The sequence below is a fragment of the Haematobia irritans genome, chromosome 4, assembly GCF_050003625.1.
Source record: "Haematobia irritans isolate KBUSLIRL chromosome 4, ASM5000362v1, whole genome shotgun sequence".
Taxonomy (NCBI): domain Eukaryota; kingdom Metazoa; phylum Arthropoda; class Insecta; order Diptera; family Muscidae; genus Haematobia; species Haematobia irritans.
The window spans coordinates 203,907,112-203,927,700 of record NC_134400.1 but is presented as its reverse complement, the minus strand read 5'-3'; the positions used below and the strand labels follow the sequence as shown (position 1 = coordinate 203,927,700).

Genomic DNA, 20,589 nt, shown 5'->3' with positions numbered 1-20,589 from the left:
TCGGTACTTTTTTCGAAACAAGTGGTATTGGTTCGGCATTGTTTTGAAATTCCAAATTGTGGAGTCTACACGGATGAAAAAGACTGTTTTTCATATGTTTGGCTATACACATTATATATTTGGAGCACACATTTTTAAACACAATATTATTGAGTGCAAGCATATAATGTTCATAAACTAGCATAACATGTTTGGGACATATATGTTAATATGTTAGAACATATTATGTTTGGGACATAAAATGTTTGTAAATATAATATGCTTGGATGCAAACATATATTAATTTAGAAATAGCCTATAAACATATATGTGTTTAGTAGCTTGGAGCGCTATTTAACAGGGAGCGATATAGAATTAAGTTGGTGGTTGTTGCTTGTTATTACAAAATTAACATTTTATTTTTCCTTGGGCAATTTATCAGCTACTTCTTTGATCCTTACAAACTGTGTGGTCCGCTGTTCGAATCCCCGTCCGGCAAAAGGTAAAATTAAAATAAAAAAAATCATACAATTGAATAATTTCTTCTACAATGTTTGTATTACAGAAAAAGGTGCTAAGAACTAAAAAATCTCGTGGAAGTAAGAAAGATGTCGGGGAATATACAATTGGGCAGAAACAAAATTTTGAGCATTCAGGCCTATGTTGTTAGCACCTATATTACCTGTTTATTTTCATAATTCATTATGATTGTAAATATATAAATAAATAAATAAAATTTTGAGCACAATATTGTTTGGGAGAATTTTTTTAAGCATATAATATTTTTGGGTGCAAAATGCTTCCAAACATATTATATGTTCACATAATAACATATTGTTTTTTGGAAGACAACATTATTGAATTTGAATGCAAAAATACAAAATGTTTGGAACTTAGACTACCCAAACATATATTGTTTAGACCAATATGCTTTCAAACATATTATATATTGGAAGAGATCAAACATATAAATGTTTGGGCAATACCCAAAAATGTATATGCTTGAAGCAAAATATGTTTGCGAGTATATGTTACAGAAGCGATTTTTTGTGAGCGTGTACACGTTAAATCTAAAGCACAAAGGTGCACAATTTTTTCCTCCAGAATACGTAGAATTTTATAAGGAATGTAGTTAAGAAAATATAACAACAATCGATCTTAAAACTATCCTTCTAGACTCAAAATACAGACCCACTTTGTTCAAATTTTGCAAAAAAATAAATTGTAAGGCCCTATCTCGCAAATATTAGATATATTCGCACACATACACAATCTTTTTATGGTGGTTTATAAGTTCTATCCAGCAAATCATGAAAATCGGTGCATAATTGCGCGTTTGCCAAGTAAAACTAAATTTCATACATCCGAGGTGTTCAACTTCCAACGTCTATAGGCCAGCCCGTGAATCCACTAGGGACCTACAAACCTCTAAATATAGAGAAAAACATCTCAGCTTTGGCACAAAGAAAAAATTATGGTGATATCTTATTATTATTTCCAAAAAAAAAAAAACGATTTGGAACTACTTTAGTTTGTAAAATTTGAAAACAAATAATTATTTTTGTCATGACATATCTACAACTTTTACTCGAAAGAATTTGTCGAGTAACTTGTAGTAAAAAATTTTTAAAAGAGACATGCATTTTGACATTGTTCTCTTAAAATTGTTTACTACTTTTACTATTTTTTGGGGTTGAGGAACGGTTTCTAGTAAAAACTAGTAAAAGTAGTAACTAGTAGTACGTAAAGGAACACAACTAGTAATAAGGTGTAATAATGTCAAGTTTTTGCAGTCCTTGATTGTAGTCCTAATTATTTTTATAATTTCTTTTTTAAGTAAATTTAAAGTAATTCCTTATTTTGAGTATCCCTGTAGCCGTATATGGCCATTTCGGCTTGGTTGTAAAATGAGTTAAATAAATTAATTAATTAAAAAAAATTAAATTAATTAATTAATGTTATTTCATATAATTGGTCAAATTTTTAATTGTAGGAAAAATAATTGCCTCGTGAGTGTGGTGAGTTTCAAAAATCAAGAATAAAGGACAACACTATATCATATACAGCTCAGGAGCAGAGTTTACTTAGCAGCGTTTGTCGCTACATTAGTCTTTCGCAGAGGGACAAAAATTAATTGTGTGTCCTTTATAGCGGTTTTTAGACTTTTTGATTTTTAGTAAACATAAATAAATTTTTGGCCACGAAAAATAATGTTCAACTTTTGATGAATGGTTTAATCGAGCCGAGCTTCGTCATTACAGCTCAGCAACAGATTTTATTTAGTACACACAAAGAAAATTTCATTACAAGTCAACCAACGAAAAATTTTCATTGATATAACGAAACATTTTCATTAATACAATGAAAATATTCGTTAATAGTACGAAACGTTATGTTGATTGACAGAAAATTCGTTATAATAACGAAAAATTTCGTTGTCGTAACGAATTTGTTTCGTTGGCTGACTTTTAACGACACATTTCGTTAATAAAACGAAGCTTTTTCTATTAGTGTAGCATTGCCAATTTGACTTCTTTCCCGCTAGAAATCTGGCTTTTTAAATTATTTTTTATTTTTTTTTTTAGAAACGGGAAAAATTAATTTCGTGTCATTTATTGCGGTAAGGCCGGTACTATGTTGATTCTTGCGAAAAAATTTTATAGAAACCATTTTTTCGCACATAGAAAGCGTTGTTTATTTAGGTAACAAGGAGCTACACAGAAACCATCTCCAGAAAATGTTAAAACATTGACATCATTAAACTATCGATTAATCGACTAAATGTACCCGTTTTTTAGATCCCTAGCATTTATGTAAAAAAATCTAGCCTTTTTTTATTATGTCAATAAGTCTGTATGCTAGTAATAGTTAACTGGGTGGTGTCATATCTAGTTTGACAGGATTTATATCCATCAGCCTAAACTCATATACATATCCAAACACATACCCACACAAAGAAGCAAACACATAGATACAAGACATCCTAGCTATTTTTATTTGACTATCTGATGTATGGAAGCAGTAAAGTGGAAATTGTAGGTGTAGGTTTTGTACATAGATCATTGACGTCATCATTTTACACACAATGACATGAGGTGAAGGTGGATACCATTTTAGAATTGTTCAATTTTGCTTTGTTTTAAGGCGAAAGGAGGATGAGGTCTTAAATACAATGGAGGCTGAATGAATTGCTGTTGTATATCTTCAAAAAGAAAATCCATTAATTATTTTAATAAATGAATTATTATTCGAAAAGCATTGATTGAATTAAAAAATATGAAATTAAAATTGTTCATTCGTTTTGCTAAAAATGGTACTAAAGTATTACAAAAAAAAATGCAATACAAAAACACAAACCCTGTTCATTTGCGCTCTGTTTTCTGTTGCCAAAAACAAATATGTGTCTTAGTTAAACCACTAGGTCTGGCAATCCTACTCCAAGGGATTTCCTAGACCTTGACTTGATGATGTCATTTAAGCTAATTAGAAAATTATTGTCAAACTTTTATTTCTATAGAACATTTTGCCAACATTTTATTTATATAGAAAATTTTTTCAAAATTACATTTCTATAGAGAATTTTGTCTATGGAAAATTTTATCAAAATTTTATTTCTATAGGAAATATAGTTGAAATTTTATTTTTATAGAAAATTTGGCAAAATTGTATTTCTATAGAATATTTTTGAAAAATTTTATCAATAATCGATTGTTTCTATGACCTCAAGCCGAACAAAATTAATAATCAGAATAAACATAAATTAGGTCAACAACACTCAAAAATATTTTTAAAAAATTTATTTATATAAAAAATTTTGTTAAAAATTTTATTTTTTCAAAATTTTATTTCTATAAAAAATTTTTGCAAAATTTTATTTCTATAAACAATTTTTGCAAAATTTTATTTCAATAGAACATTTTTGCAAAATTTTATTTCTAAAGAAAATTTTGCCAAAATTTTATTCTTATAGAAAATTTTGTCAAAATTTTATTCTTATAGAAAATTTTGTCAAAATTTTATTTCTATAGAAAATTTTGTCAAAATTTTATTTCTATAGAAAATTTTGTCAAAATTTTATTTCTATAGAAAATTTTGTCAAAATTTTATTTCTATAGAAAATTTTGTCAAAATTTTATTTATATAGAAAATTTTTTCAATATTTTTTTTATAGAAAATTTTGTCAAAATTTTATTTCTAAAGAAAATTTTGACAAAATTTTATTTCTATAGAAAATTTTGTCAAAATTGTATTTCTATAGAAAATTTTGTCAAAATTGTATTTCTATAGAAAATTTTGTTAAAATTGTATTTCTATAGAAAATTTTAGCAAAATTGTATTTTTATAGAAAATTTTAGCAAAATTGTATTTCTATAGAAAATTTTGTTAAAATTGTATTTCTATAGAAAATTTTAGCAAAATTGTATTTGTATAGAAAATTTTAGCAAAATTGTATTTCTATAGAAAATTTTTTCAAAATTTTATTTCTATAGCATATTTTTTCAAAATTTTATTTCTATAGAATGTTTTTTTTTTCAAAATTTTATTTCTATAGAATTTTTTTTTTTCAATATTTTGTTATAGAAAATTTTTGCAAAATTTTATTTCTATAGAAAGTTTTCCAAAATTTTATTTCTATAGAAAATTTTTGCAAAAATGTATTTCTATAGAAAATTTTGTCAAAATTTTGTTTCTATAGAAAATGTTGTCAAAATTTTAGTTCTATAGAAAATTTTGTCAAAATTTTATTTCTATAGAAAATTTTGTCAAAATTTTAGTTCTATAGATAATTTTGTCAAAAATTTATTTCTATAGATAATTTTGTCAATTTTTTTTTTCTATAGAAAATTTTTTCAATATTTTGTTATAGAAAGTTTTGTCAAAATTTTATTTCTATAAAAAATTTTTTCAATATTTTGTTTATATAGAAAATGTTTGAAAATGTTATTTCTATAGAAAATTTTTGCAAAATTTTATTGCTATAGAAAATTTTTGCAAAATTGTATTTCTATAGAAAATTTTGTCAAAATTTTATTTCTATAGAAAATTTTGTCAAAATTTTATTTCTATAGAAAATTTTGTCAAAATTTTATTTGTATAAAAAAAAATTTTCTATATTGTCAAAATTTTATTTCTATAAAAAATTTTATTTCTATAGAAAATTTTAGCAAAATTGTATTTCTATAGAAAATTTTAGCAAAATTGTATTTCTATAGAAAATTTTGTCAAAATTGTATTTCTATAGAAAATTTTTTTCAAAATTTTATTTCTATAGAATTTTTTTTTTCAAAATTTTATTTCTATAGAAAATTTTGTAAAAATTTTATTTCTATAGAAAATATTTTCAATATTGTATTTCTATAGAAAATTTTTGCAATATGTTGTTTTAGAAAATTTTGTCAAAATTTTATTTCTAAAGAAAATTTTTGCAAAATTGTATTTCTATAGAAAATTTTGTCAAAATTGTATTTCTATATAAAATTTTGTCAAAATTTTACTTCTAATGACTTTTTTATTATGACTTTAATCCTTGTATTTATTGGGTAGCATAATTTGAACTTATTATCTTATTTTCCACATTTTTCCCTGCCTATTAGTATTATCCGGCGATTGTTGTTGCTTTTGCCCTGTTAGTTATTACTATTGTTGTTGTTTTTATTACAAATCAACTTGTTCTTGTATTTTTGTTGTTTTGATTTCATTCGATCGATGGGATCCATCGCTGTTGAATGTGTCTTTCTTGAAGTTTATAGTGGTTTGTCTTCGATATTATACGAGTATTGTCGTTGTTCTCATTGCCTTCGCTTATGTTGTAGTTGCTTAACCGGTTTATTTGTTGTTTTTGTATAGATCGTTTCTCGAGCCTTCTCTATTGTTCTCAGCTTGGTGTTTGTGTGTGTGTGTGTGCTGATATGTTTGTTTTGTTTCCATTTCCATTGAATGAAAATAAGACAAAGTTTTTTTTATTATTTTGTTTTTGCTTTGGATTTTCTTTGGTTGTATAATAATTGTGTTTGTAGCTTTTCTAGCTTAATTTTTGTTTTTGGCTTGAGCATGCCATTTAAGAATAAGAATTCTTGAAATCCTTGGGATATATGTGTTTGTGTCAACATTTATAAACAGCTGATATTGCTGTAGTAAGTTAGCCTTCGATGACACTTGACTGAGTTGTATCATAGGGAGAGACTCAAAATACAAAATAATCACAAATACAAAAAGCAAACCCAAAACAAAATCATAGGCTTTTATAGATTATTCACAATAGGCTCGAAATCCACTAAAAGTGGATTGGAAATCCCCTTTTTTCAAATAGGGCAAATCTAGTTAAAGTGGATTTTTAAAGTATAAGGAATAACAGCAAAAATAATAAGATATTTTTGATATGATGTGCAGCTATATTGTTTTGGGGAAAACGAAGAAGAAAATCACATGGGTAATCGAAAACAGAGGGAACACTAATACAGGCAGCGAAAAACTGTTAGCCATGCCTATTAAAATTATTGTATCCTAAACACGGTCGCCAAAGTTGGTTGAATTCTATCAAAAATGGTACATTTCTTACTGTTTGGTAGATTGGTCGAGCTCTTGATATTTTGGTAGATTTAGCAAAATATTCCTCAACAACTAAGAGGTATTTCACAAATTTTCTATAGAAATAAAATTATGAAAAAATTTTCTATAGAAATAACATTTGGACAAAATTTTCTATAGAAATAAAATTTTGCAAAAATTTTCTATAGAAATAAAATTTTAACAAAATTTTCTATAGAAATAAAATTTTGACAAAATTTTCTATGGAAATAAAATTTTGACAAAATTTTCTATAGAAATAAAATTTCGTTTTGTTTGTTATTGTTGGTTTGTTCTTCAATCATTCAATCATTATCGTTGTTTTTGATTTCAGCTTAAAACCATGCATTGACTAAACTACAAGTGTAGCGTAACCAACAGAAGAAAAGTATACTTGTCAAATTTATTTGGCAAGTATACTTTTCTTGGATGGTTGGATGTACAGCGGTTTCGGAATTACCACATTCCTCATCAGCATCCTCTACTTGCAGCAAAACTATCAACCAATTATCAGAATAAATTCGTGTAATTCACTCAACCCAAAGTGAACTACACTTGAACCTTCCGAAATAAGGAAGGCTACTGCCTAAGCAAATTTCCTTTGCCAAACTCAAATCATCGATTTGAATGTAGTTGGCTGGGTTTGTTTTCGAGCGTGCTTCCTCTATCTTCATTCGTTTTGTTTGTAATTGTTGACAAAATTTTCTATAGAAATAAAATTTTGCAACAATTTGCTATAGAAATTTTGACAAAATTTTCTATATACATAAAATTTTGACAAAATTTTCTATATACATAAAATTTTCTATAGAAATAAAAATAAATAAGCTGAAATCAAAAACAACAAATAGAAATAAAATTTTATAGAAATTTTGACAAAATTTTCTATATAAATAAGATTTTGACAAAATTTTCTATAGAAATAAAATTTTAACAAAATTTTCTGTAGAAATAAAATGTTGACAAAATTTTCTATACAAATTTTGACAAAATTTTCTATAGAAATAAATTTTTTCAAAAATTTTCTATAGAAATAAAATTTTGACAAAATTTTCTATAGAAATAAAATGTTGACAAAATTTTCTATAGAAATAAAATTTTGCAAAAATTTTCTATAGTTGTGAAATTTTCTATACAAACTTTGACAAAATTTTCTATAGAAATAAAATTTTCTATAAAAATAAAATTTTGACAAAATTTTCTATAGAAATAAAATTGTGATAAAATTTTCTATAGAAATAAAATTTTGATAAAATTTTCTATAGAAATAAAATTTTGAAAAAATTTTCAATAAAAATAAAATTTTGAAAAAATTTTCTATAGAAATAAAATTTTGCAAAAATTTTCTATATAAATACAATTTTGACAAAATTTTCTATAGAAATAAAATTTTGACAAATTTTCTATAAAAATAAATTTTGCACACATTTTCTATATAAATAAAATGTTGCAAAAATTTTCCATAGAAATAAAATTTTAACAAAATTTTCTATAGACATAAAATTTTGCAAACATTTTCTATAGTTATGAAATTTTCTATAAAAACTTTGACAAAATTTTCTATAGAAATAAAATTTTCTATAAAAATAAAATTTTCTATAAAAATAAAATTTTCTATAAAAATAAAATTTTGACAAAATTTTTTACAGAAATAAAATTGTGCAAGAATTTTTTATAGAGATAAAATTTTGCAATAATTTTTTATATAAATAAAATTTTGCAAAAATTTTCTATATAAATAAAATTTTGACAAAATTTTCTATAGAAATAAAATTTTGCAAAAATTTTCTATAGAAATAAAATTTTGCAAACATTTTCTATAGAAATAAAATTTTGCAAAAATTTTCTATAGAAATACAATTTTGCAAAGATTTTCTATATAAATAAAATTTTAACAAAATTTTCTATAGAAATAAAATTTTAACAAAATTTTCTATAGAAATAAAATTGTATAAAAATTTTCTATAAAAATAAAATTTTGACAAAATTGTCTATAGAAATAAAATTTTGACAAAATTTTCTATAGAAATAAAATTTTAGCAAAATTTTCTATAGAAATAAAATTTTGCACACATTTTCTATAAAAATAAAATTTTGCAAAAATGTTCTATAAAACTAAAATTTTGACAAAATTTTCTATAGAAATAAAATTTTACAAAAATTTTCTATAGAAATAAGATTTTGACAAAATTTTCTTTAAAATTAAATTTTGAAAAAATTTTCTATAGAAATAAAATTTTGCAAAAATTTTCTAATAAATAAAATTTTAACAAAATTTTCTAAATAAAATTTTAACAAAATTATCTATACAAATAAAATTTTAACAAAATTTTCTATAGAAATAAAATTTTACAAAAATTTTCTATAAAAATAAAATTTTGCAAAAATTTTCTATAAAAATAAAATTTTGACAAAATTTTCTATAGAAATAAAATTTTGCAAAAATTTTCTATATAAATACAATTTTGACAAAATTTTCTATAGAAATAAAATTTTGCAAAAATTTTCTATAGAAATAAAATTTTAACAAAATTTTCTATAGAATAAAATTTTGCAAAAATTTCCTATAGAAATAAAATTTTGACAAAATGTTCAATAGAAATATTGAAAAAAATTTCTATTGAAATAAATTTTTGAAAAAATTTCTTTAAAAATAAAGTTTTGCAAAAATTTTCTATAGTAATTTTCCGCTCTGGAACATTTTTCAAAAATAAAATGATTTTTAGTCGGATACCATATTGTTAATAAAATAATTTGTTTTTTCACTGATATTAATTTTTCTAAAGACCTGATGTACTAAGTATATCGGTTTTTTTTTGTCCATGTCCATTTTGGGTCATATATTAGATGTGAAACACCTTGCTAGTCAGCAAAATATTTACCATGATTTATAACAGCTTACACATACATCTAGACGTGACCCAAATCCCATATTTTAAAATTTAGTTTTGTAAGCAAAACACAAATCCCACCTCCACATATTCATTTGAATAGTTTGCAATTAAAATGACAATTTTTTTGTGTGTGGACTAACGCCTTCAATATTATAAACCAAAAAGAAAAAACAAACCTAATGACCATGAACAAATGGCTAAGTCGACAGTATTGCACTAAGTTACAATGTTACGGGGTTTTGTTTTTTGTACAATCGTATAAGAAATTTTAGTTTATAAAAGTTCTTTATTTGATTTTAAGTATACAACATTTGTGGGGGAACACGAGAGTTGAAATAAATATAATTTATAACTAGAATTATAATATTTGAAACAAAAGGAAAAATAAATTATTGGGATCTTTAAAATAACTAAAATTTTTTTTCGTATTTTTATAATGATTGTTTCTTTTTAAATAACTAAATTTTTAAAATTAATGTTAGAATTACATTAATTTATTTGTAATAATTAATTATATTTTTTGTTTTTTCATGTAAATACAATTTCATCATTTTGGTTGTTTTTTGGAGGGGAACTCGTGATAGCATGGTCATATAGAAAATTTCTCTTACAATTGCCTTCAAACAAAATCACGTTATTGTTCTTACATTCGATTGCAATAACAAACAAAACACACAAAAAAAATATTTATAATAAATGACAGCTTCGAAAATCCTACTACTAACAAATGCCGTTATCTAGGCTTACTAAACCATGTTGACCGCTTATCAATGCTTTAAACCTCCCTCTCCACCCTGTTTCCCCAACATTACAGAAAAGCCCTTTAGACACAAAAAAAAATCCAAAAATACTCCACTCCATATCAAATTTGTTTGCATAAGACGACAACTACAGGTCTTCTCGTATCTTTTACATCGAAAACTGTAGTAGGCGCAGGTAGTAGAAATACTATGAAATTGTGGCAGTAACGGGAGGGGAAAAAAAGAAACAAATCGAAATATTTTGACGACCTCAATAGCTCTACTTAGTTTATTTATTTTTATGTATTCGATAACAGTTATGTTATGTCCGTCCCTCCGTCCATCATTCTCTGCTTGTTTTCGTTTTCCAAAGGGCTTGGTAAGTGCAATAAGATATGTAAAACTGAATGGACGATAAGAACCCTAATCTACACAATGGGTAGATCAATGCCTTTTAAAGGCCTTTTCTTTCAGAAGTGGAACACCCGCTGATTTTACAAGTACCATATGTGGCCAGCTGTTTAAGGAATTATTTCCTATAAGAAATTTTACAAAACCTTTTCAAATGTTTGTGTCTTTAGGTACAAATTTCATTAAGGTAAAGTTTTTGTGTTAGACATGTGTTTTTTTTTTTGGATTATTGACAATCAGCTGTTTGTTCTCCTAAATCCTAACAGCTGTAATTCTCTTCTCTTCTGTCTCAATTACTAATATGTTACTCTGTGGTTTTGAGGGAATTCTCTGAGAATTCCCTCAAAATCCCCATATATACATATATTCAACATAGGCTTTGTCATCCTTTTAATAGGCCCAAAAGAAATCATAGAGAGAAAGGAAAATATCTAAAAATATACGAAATTTGTTTTAAGAACAAAAAAATCTGTTAACGAAATTAATAATTTGCAAATATTTTATTTTCTAATAATTATTAAAAATAATATATATATTTTTTTTTAAATTTAGTTCTGTGTATAGTGGGACATAGTCATTTTGTAGAATACTGAGTCTCAAAATTAAGCTAAAAAATAGGGGAAAATAAAATTGGATCAATTAAATAAAGGAGAAATTATTTAATAAACCAGCAAAAATAGGGGCGTAGGTAAAAATAGCAGTGAAAATGTTCTTTTTTTTTTTTTTTAAACCGGGAGAGGTGCAAAGAGGTGACTCAGAAGCAATGAATTTCACATCAACTGGAAAAAATATTTACGTGGTATTAAATATGATCACCTCAAACATGTTTCAAGAGCAAAATGTTATTTTTGGAGCAAATTTTTATTTTGGTTTCAAGAGCAAAATTTTATTTTTGGATTTTTGCAAAATTTTATTTCTATAGGTTAGGTTAAAGTGGCAGCCCGATTAAATTTCAGGCTCACTTAGACTATTCAGTCCATTTATTTCTATAGAAAATTTTGTCAAATTTTTATTTTTATAGAAAATTTTATTTCTATAGAAAATTTTGTCAAAGTTTGTATAGAAAATTTCATAACTATAGAAAATTTTTGCAAAATTTTATTTCTATAGAAAATTTTGTCAACATTTTATATCTATAGAATATTTTGTCAACATTTTATTTCTATAGAAAATTTTTGCACAATTTTATTTCTATAGAAAATTTTTGCAAAATTTTATTTCTATAGAAAATTTTTGCAAAATTTTATTTCTATAGAAAATTTTTGCAAAATTTTATTTCTATAGAAAATTTTTGCAAAATTGTATTTCTATAGAAAATTTTTGCAAAATTTTATTTCTATAAAAAATTTTATCAAATTTTTATTTCTATAGAAAATTTTGTCAACATTTTATTTCTATAGAAAATTTTTGCAAAATTTTATTTCTATAGAAAATTTTTGCAAAATTTTATTTTTATAGAAATTTTTGCAAAATTTTATTTTTTTTGTTGATATTGTTGACCTTTTATTTTAATTTTTATGATTTTTATCTCATAATCTCGGCTGTAGGTCTATAAATTAAACTCGAAATTGTCAGTCAGTAGAAAACCAGACAGCGAAGTAACAAGACATCGGATAAAATCCTTGAAAACGGTCTGACGAAGTCAACCGAAATATCGGAAAATAAAAAACTAGAAACCAACAATTTCGAGTTTAATTTATAGACCTACAGCCGAGATTATGAGATAAAAATCATAAAAATTTTATTTCTATAAAAAATTTTATCAAAATTTTATTTCTATAGAAAATTTTATCAAATTTTTATTTCTATAGAAAATTTTTGCAAAATTTTATTTCTATAGAAAATTTTTGCGAAATTTTATTTCTATAGAAAATTGTGTTGAAATTTTATTTTTATAGAAAATTTTTGCAAAATTTTATTTCTATAGACAATTTTTGCAAAATTTTATTTCTAGAGAAAATTTTGTTAAAATTTTATTTCTACAGAAAATTATGTATCTGTTTTCGGAAAGCATGTTATGTTTGGCGAGAAAACAAAATTTTTGCAACAAACATATTACGTGGTCACCATCCAAAAATAAAATTTTGCTCTTGAAACCAAAATAAAAATTTGCTCCAAAAATAAAATTTTGCTCTTGAAACAGGTTTGAGGTGATCATATTTAATACCACGTAAATATTTTTACCAGTTGATGTAAAATTCATTGCTTCTGAGTCACCTCTTTGCACATTTCCCGGTTTAAAAAAAGAACATTTTCACTGCTGTTTTTTACCTACGCCTATTTTTGCTGGGTTTTTAAATAATTTCTCCTTTATTTAATTGATCCAATTTTATTTTCATATCAGCAAAAAAATTTGGAAGTTCTTCCAAAGGCACAACTTTAAAAGTACTTCCAGAAGATACACTCCCAATGATGTTCTTTATTTTAACTATCCAGGAAGTTCTTTTAGTTAAATTTTTTTATAACTTGGTTTTTTCATACTTTTAATGGGTAATTTTAACTTTTTTTTGTTTCAAATAGGTTAAAAACAGAATAAAAATTCGTAAAATGGTACAAATCATTTAAATTTTGTCGAAAAAAATGCTAAATCCAATCTGAAAAAATTGTGAATTTTTGAAAATATTTGAGGTCAAACGTTTCCGACAAGCGTTAGAATCCATTAAAAATTATAAAAAATTATAAGAATTATTTATTTGACAAAATATCTCAGAGTATTTTAATTTACATCCAAAACATTGAATTGGGATTACACCTAAAGAAGTGATGCAAATTCAGTGCAACGGCTGTAGAAATGGAGGACTTCCGTCCTATGACAAGCCCATGTTAAATTCATCGCTTCTGCGTCAATTTTGCACCACTTCTGGATCCAAAAAGAACATTTTCATTACTTTTTTGGCGACGCTTTTTTTGCTGGGTATTCCTTCTCTGGGTGTACGCTCCCTAAAGGTGATTATTAAGTTCGTGTTTACATACGATATATATGGGAGCTATATCTAAATCTGAACCGATTTCAATAAAATTTGGCACACTTGACTACACTACTAATTGTACTCCTAGTGCAAAATTTCAACCAAATTGGGGTAAAACTCTGACTTCTGGGGCCATATAAGTCCATATCGGGCGAACGATATATATGGGAGCTATATCTAAATCTGAACCGATTTCAATAAAATTTGGCACACTTGACTATAGGACTAATTGTTCTTCTTGTGCAAAATTTTAAGCAAATTAGGGTAAAACTCTGACTTCTGGGGCCATATAAGTCCATATCGGGCGAACGATATATATGGGAGCTATATCTAAATCTGAACCGATTTCAATAAAATTTGGCACACTTGACTATAGGACTAATTGTTCTTCTTGTGCAAAATTTTAAGCAAATTGGGGTAAAACTCTGACTTCTGGGGCCATATAAGTCCATATCGGGCGAAAGATATATATTTGGGAGCTATATCTAAATCTGAATCGATTTCTTCCAAAATCAATAGGGTTCTATTCTGAGCCAAAAACACATTCTTGTGCCAAATTTGAAGTCGACTGGACTAAAACTGCGACCTAGACTTTGATTATAAAAATGTGTTCACGGACAGACGGACATGGCTATATCGACTCAGGAGCCCAACCTGAGCATTTTTGCCAAAGACACCATGTGTCTATCTCGTCTCCTTATGGGTGTTGAAAACATATGCACTAACTTATATTACCCTGTTCTACAGTGTGGCGCTGGGTATAAAAATGTAGAATTTCACTTATTTTCCGACTCGTTCGTATTTAAACAGCTGACAACAGCGTTGGACAATTTCGTACGTTTCGTCTGGATAAACGAGTACTATATTTTCATTTAGACCCTCAGGGCTTGCTAGAAGAACACAAGTCTATACGAAATATATATTTGTTTCATCAATATAACACAAAATATATTCCCCATATATTCTATAATTGAAATTTTGTTTTTTATTGAATCCCCATATCAATGACCTCTTTCGAAATATTGCAATATTTATTACAACAAATTGTCATTGATTGTTGTGCCTTGTGCTGTGGTATCATAGTACAAAAATGGCATTTCTCAATTAAACTAAATTTCACATTACAAAGAGTTCATTGCAACGTAAGCGCTAACATAATGGTTTCATATTCTTGGAATTTGAAAAATAATATCTTTCAACTTGGCGTCCATCTTCCGGTCATCACCAACATCATCATCATCATCATCATCGTTATTGCTATTGACACCTTATGATGATTGAGTTTCATATTCACTAGATTTCTTTGGGGTTTTGATGTGAATGAATAGCGTAGAAGAAGAAATATATCTAGGTTGACTATGCAATTACCGGGGGTATTGCTTTTGGCTTGCTCTGATGGGCTCAAAATCAAATGTGAATCATGCTGTGAAGTCAAGCAAAATGGGTGAGTTACACAAACCACGAACAGACAAACAAACAAAAACCTAAGCATGAATTGAGTTTCGAAAGTAAACTAACGAAATTTACTATTAAGCGAAACAAAATAATAAGACGAAGGAAAATGATACTGACAATAATGAGACGCTCAACGAATGCCACGTAAAGAACGAAAAAAAAAAACAGAAACAGAAACAGAAACAGAAACAGAAACAAAGAAATACATTTTTGCACTTACAGCAGCACAGAAAACCATATAAAATTGTCAGACGGATGGATATACATATAAATGGATGGATTCTACTATTGTTGCTTCTTTTCTCAATGAATTTGAATTTTGGTTTATTTTTTCAAATCGTTTGTTGAATAACGAAAATAAATAAGAATTAAAAACAAAAAGTAAAATAATGCAAGAAAGAGCAGATGTTAGAAGTCTTTGTTCTTAATTGCATTTCATTGCATTATAATGGCAATGGTCTTGAATTGTATTTTGGTCATGAAAACAATTTTAGCTATACATATTATTGGAAAGAAATAACTTTGATCTCATTAAGAAAATCCTTAAAATGCTTTCCTGGGCTAAGAAGTAGATAAAACTCCTAAATGAGAAGCTTAGAAGAAACAAACACATAAAAACAATGAAGATCAAGTAACAAATCAAATTCTAGGTTAGATTTGAGTTAAATATCATTTAACATTGTTAAAATTGTTGATTAATCGTAAGACAAGAATAAAAACTTGTAAGAATTTTAAAACAGATTGGTTTTGTTAAATTTTATTGCATCACAAATTCACAATAGTTTGCTATTGTGAATGAAATACACAAAAATTCTACACCGGTGATTTGTAGATCTGTAAAATATTTTTATAATTATTTTTATAATTTTGGTTTTGTTAAATTTTATTGCAGCATTAATTCACAATAGTTTGCTATTGTGAATGAAATACACAAAAATTCTATACCGGTGATTTGTAGATTTGAAAAATAATTATAAATAATTATTTTTATAACAAAAAAAATAGACATGAGCTTTATAAGGAGAAAGTCCATAACTTTGTAAAATATAATATCTCGCTGAAGATGGTCACCGATGGTGTATCGAAATATCCGAGAACAGCAACATCTCAATAAAAAAGTAATGAAAAACAACAACAACACCAGCATTTTTCATTAGCCCATGACCTCAAGCCAAACGAATAATACCAAAATTTCAAAAAAATAATGTTCATAAAAATTTTTGTTAAATTTTTTTTCCACCATTCAAATCTCCAATAAATCCCAAATTATATTATTTAAGTAGAAAAAGTGTCATACCTCAAACTCTTTAAATTCCATTGCCAAATTTATATAAATTAATATTGTAACTATTATTAAGGCCGGTATTCTGTTCGGGTTTCGCGTTGAAATTCCATACAAATCCAAAAAATGCGAAAAAATAGTGAAATTTTTTCCATTTGTTTTACTTTGTTTTTCGAGATGAAAAACTGACGTGTTTAGCATGGCGCCATTTGCAATGTGAATTAAGAAATAATAATTTATTTATTAAAACTATTTGTGTGGATTTATAACGCAAACACGGATCATATTATTGTTCCGAAAATATACAAAGGATCAAAGGAGTAGCAGATTAATTGCCCAAGGAAAAAGAATATGTTAATTTTGTAATAGCAAGCAGCAACTACCAACTTAATTCAATATCGCTCCCTGTTACCTAAATAAACACCGCATTCTATGTGCGAAATAAAGGTTTCTATAAATTTTTTTTTCGCAAGAATGAACATAGTACCGGGCTTTAAATGATAAAGAAAATTGAAATTTTGAAATAAGCTGCTATTGTGAATAAGTCAACCAATCTCTTTTTGCGTATACCAATGTACGCAAACAAAAACCTAACCAGAAAAAATGTTTCGTCCTCCATCACGAAATTAATTGATCGAAATAATATCTCAAAAATATTTCAGCTTCCAGATGAAAAAGAATAGGCCTGCTCTTCCAAAAAAAACAAAAAGTTCCATTTATCTCTATATCAATCAATCACAATAGTTGGCTATTGTGAATGTAGAAAATTATATTTTTACTATGATGAATAAATAAATCATCTGTAAAAACGTTTCTATTGAAGCCGTTATCATCCTTTACATCTTTATATATTTTTTTTGAAAGAAATCTACAAAAACTCAATCTAAATTTGAAAATTCAAATTTACAAAAAAAAAAAAACAAAAACTTTCAATACAACATCATTGTTGTGTGGTTTTGCATCCACCTACTCAAAAATAGGCATATTACACTGCAAAAAGAAAACACAAATAAAAGTTATTTTTATCATATGATGATGGGGGGGGGGCAGCATCTAGCAAATATTTTGTCACTTTCTCTTGCACAAGCACTCTAAATAGCAAGCAATTGCTTAGAGGAAAATGGAAAGACGGACAAATAATGATTGCTTGGACAGACAGAATGTGTACATTTTTAAATATTTCTATGTCCGTCCGCCTGTCATTACATTGCATGTTGTCTCATAGGTTCGAAATAAAAATGCATTAAAAGAAAATAGAGGATGTTGTTGCTCGTATTTGCTTCTCTACAAAACCCCAAATGAATATACTTCATATGATGTTTAACGAGAAGACCTATTAGAAGTAGCATAATCAAGAATATTTTTCTAGTATTGCAAAGCAATGCCGAACTACAATACCATATGCATTGATGATGATTCTATAGATTTTTTTTTTTAATTTTATTGCTATAGAAAATTTTTCCAGAATTTTATTTCTAAAGAAAATTTTGCCAGAATTTTATCTATAGAAAATTGTGTCAAAATTTAATTTTATAGAAAATTGTGTCAAAATTTTATTTCTATAGAAAATTTTGTCAAAATTTTATTTCTATAGAGAATTTTGTCAAAATTTTATTTCTATGGATGCCAGGACATACCGGATTAAGATAAAATGTCAAGGTAAATGACTTGGTGATAAGAGCTAGAATAAATAGGGAAGTGAACTTAGAGAACGCAAAATCCATAGAGGAAATGCGGGCCATGATGGATATTCATCCGTGGGAGACACATAAAGCGATGTGGGTTAAGGACTACGAAAATACTGACAAAATTCTCTATAGAAATAAAATTTTGACAAAATTTACTATAGATATAAAATTTTGAAACAATTTTCAGTAGAAATAAAATTTTGACAAAATTTTTTATAGAAAAAAAATTTTGACAAAATTTTCTATAGATATAAAATTTTCTATAGAAATAAAATTTTGACAAAATTTTCTACAGAATTAAGATTTTGACAAAATTTTCTATAGAAATAAAATTTTGAGAAAATTTACTATAGAAATAAAATTTTGAAAAATCTATAGAAATAAAATTTTGACAAAATTTTCCGTAGACATAAATTTTGAGAAAATTTTCTACAGAAATAAAATATTGACAAAATTTTCTATAGAAATAAAATTTTCATAAAATTGTCTATAGAAATAAAATCTTGAGAAAATTTTCTATAGAAATAAAATGTTGACAAAATTTTCTATAGAAATAAAACTTGCTATAGAAATATAATTTTCTATAGAAATAAAATTTTGACAAAATTTTCTATAGAAATAAAATTTTGTAAAAATTTTCTATATAAATAAAATTTTGAAAAAAAATTTCTATAGATATAAAACTTTCATAAAAGTTTCCATAGAAATCAAATTTTGACAAAATTTTCTAGAAATAACATTTTGTAGAAATTTTCTATAGAAATAAAATTTTGACAAAATTTTCTATAGAATTAAAATTTTGACAAAATTTTCTTTAGAAATAAAATTTTGAGAAAATTTACTATAGAAATAAAATTTTGATAAAATTTTCTATAGAAATAAAATATTGACAAAATTTTCTATAGAAATAAAATTTTCATAAAATTGTCTATAGAAATAAAATCTTGAGAAAATTTTCTATAGAAAAAAATGTTGACAAAATTTTCTATAGAAATAAAACTTTCGATAGAAATATAATTTTCTATAGAAATAAAATTTTGACAAAATTTTCTATAGAAATAAAACTTTGTAAAAATTTTCTATATAAATAAAATTTTGAAAAAAATTTCTATAGATATAAAACTTTCATAAAATTTTCCATAGAAATCAAATTTTGACAAAATTTTCTAGAAATAACATTTTGTAGAAATTTTCTATACAAATAAAATTTTGACAAAATTTTCTATAGAAATAAAATATTTACAAAATTTTCTATAGAAATAAAATATTGACAAAATTTTCTATAGAAATAAAATTTTGACAAAATTTTCTATAGAAATAAAATTTTCATTTTGTTTGTTATTGTTGGTTTCTCTTCATCATTATTGCTGTGTTTGATCTCAGCGTAACACCATGTATTGACCAAACTACAAGTGTAGCTTAACCAACAGAGGAAAAGTATGCTTGTCAAATTTATTTGGGCAAAGCCCTATATACTGCAATGGGAGCCACTGTGGTGCAATGGTTAGCATGCCCGCCTTGCATACACAAGGTCGTGGGTTCGATTCCTGGTTCGACCGAACACCAAAAAGTTTTTCAGCGGTGGATTATCCCACCTCAGTAATGCTGGTGACATTTCTGAGGGGTTCAAAGCTTCTCTAAGTGGTTTCACTGCAATGTGGAACGCCGTTGGGACTCGGCTATAAAAAGGAGGTCCCTTGTCATTGAGCGTAACATGGAATCGGGCAGCACTCAGTGATAAGAGAGAAGTTCACCAATGTGGTATCACAATGGACTGAATAGTCTAAGTGAGCCTGATACATCGGGCTGCCACCTAACCTAACCTTCTACAAAAATAAAATGTTGACAACATTTTCTTTAGAATTAAAATTTTGACAAAATTTTCTATAGAAATAAAATTTTGAGAAAATATACTATAGAAATAAAATGTTTAAAAAATTTTCTAGGGAAATAAAATTTTGAGAAAATTTTCTATATAAATAAAATATTAACAAAATTTTCTATAGAAATAAAATATTGACAAAATTTTCTATAGAAATAAAATATTGACAAAATTTTCAATAGAAATAAAATTTTGACAACATTTTCTATAGAAATAAAATATTGACAAAATTTTCTATAGAAATAAAATTTTCATAAAATTGTCTATAGAATAAAATTTTGAGAAAATTTTCTATAGAAATTAGGGAGCCACCGTGGTGCAGTGGTTGGCATGCCCGGCTTGCATACACAAGGTCGTGGGTTCGATTCCTGCTACGACCGAACACCAAAAAATTTTTCAGCGGTGGATTATCCCACCTCAGTAATGCTGGTGACATTTCTGAGGGTTTCAAAACTTCTCTAAGTGGTTTCACTGCAATGTGGAACGCCGTTCGGACTCGGCTATAAAAAGGAGGTCCCTTGTCATTGAGCTTAACATGGAATCGGGCAGCACTCAGTGATAAGAGAGAAGTTCACCACTGTGGTATCACAATGGACTGAATAGTCTAAGTGAGCCTGATACATCGGACTGCCACATAACCTAACCTAACCTTCTATAGAAATAAAATGTTGACAAAATTTTCTATATAAATAAAATTTTGTAAAAATTTTCTATATAAATAA

At 26.0% G+C, this 20,589-nt stretch overlaps 1 protein-coding gene across 9 annotated transcripts in view; it reads right to left on the bottom strand.

Moving 5' to 3' along the window:
* Nucleotides 1-20,589, bottom strand: part of sty (sprouty signaling antagonist) — a 70,218-nt gene that overhangs the window by 37,020 nt on the left and 12,609 nt on the right. The window lies entirely within an intron of this gene.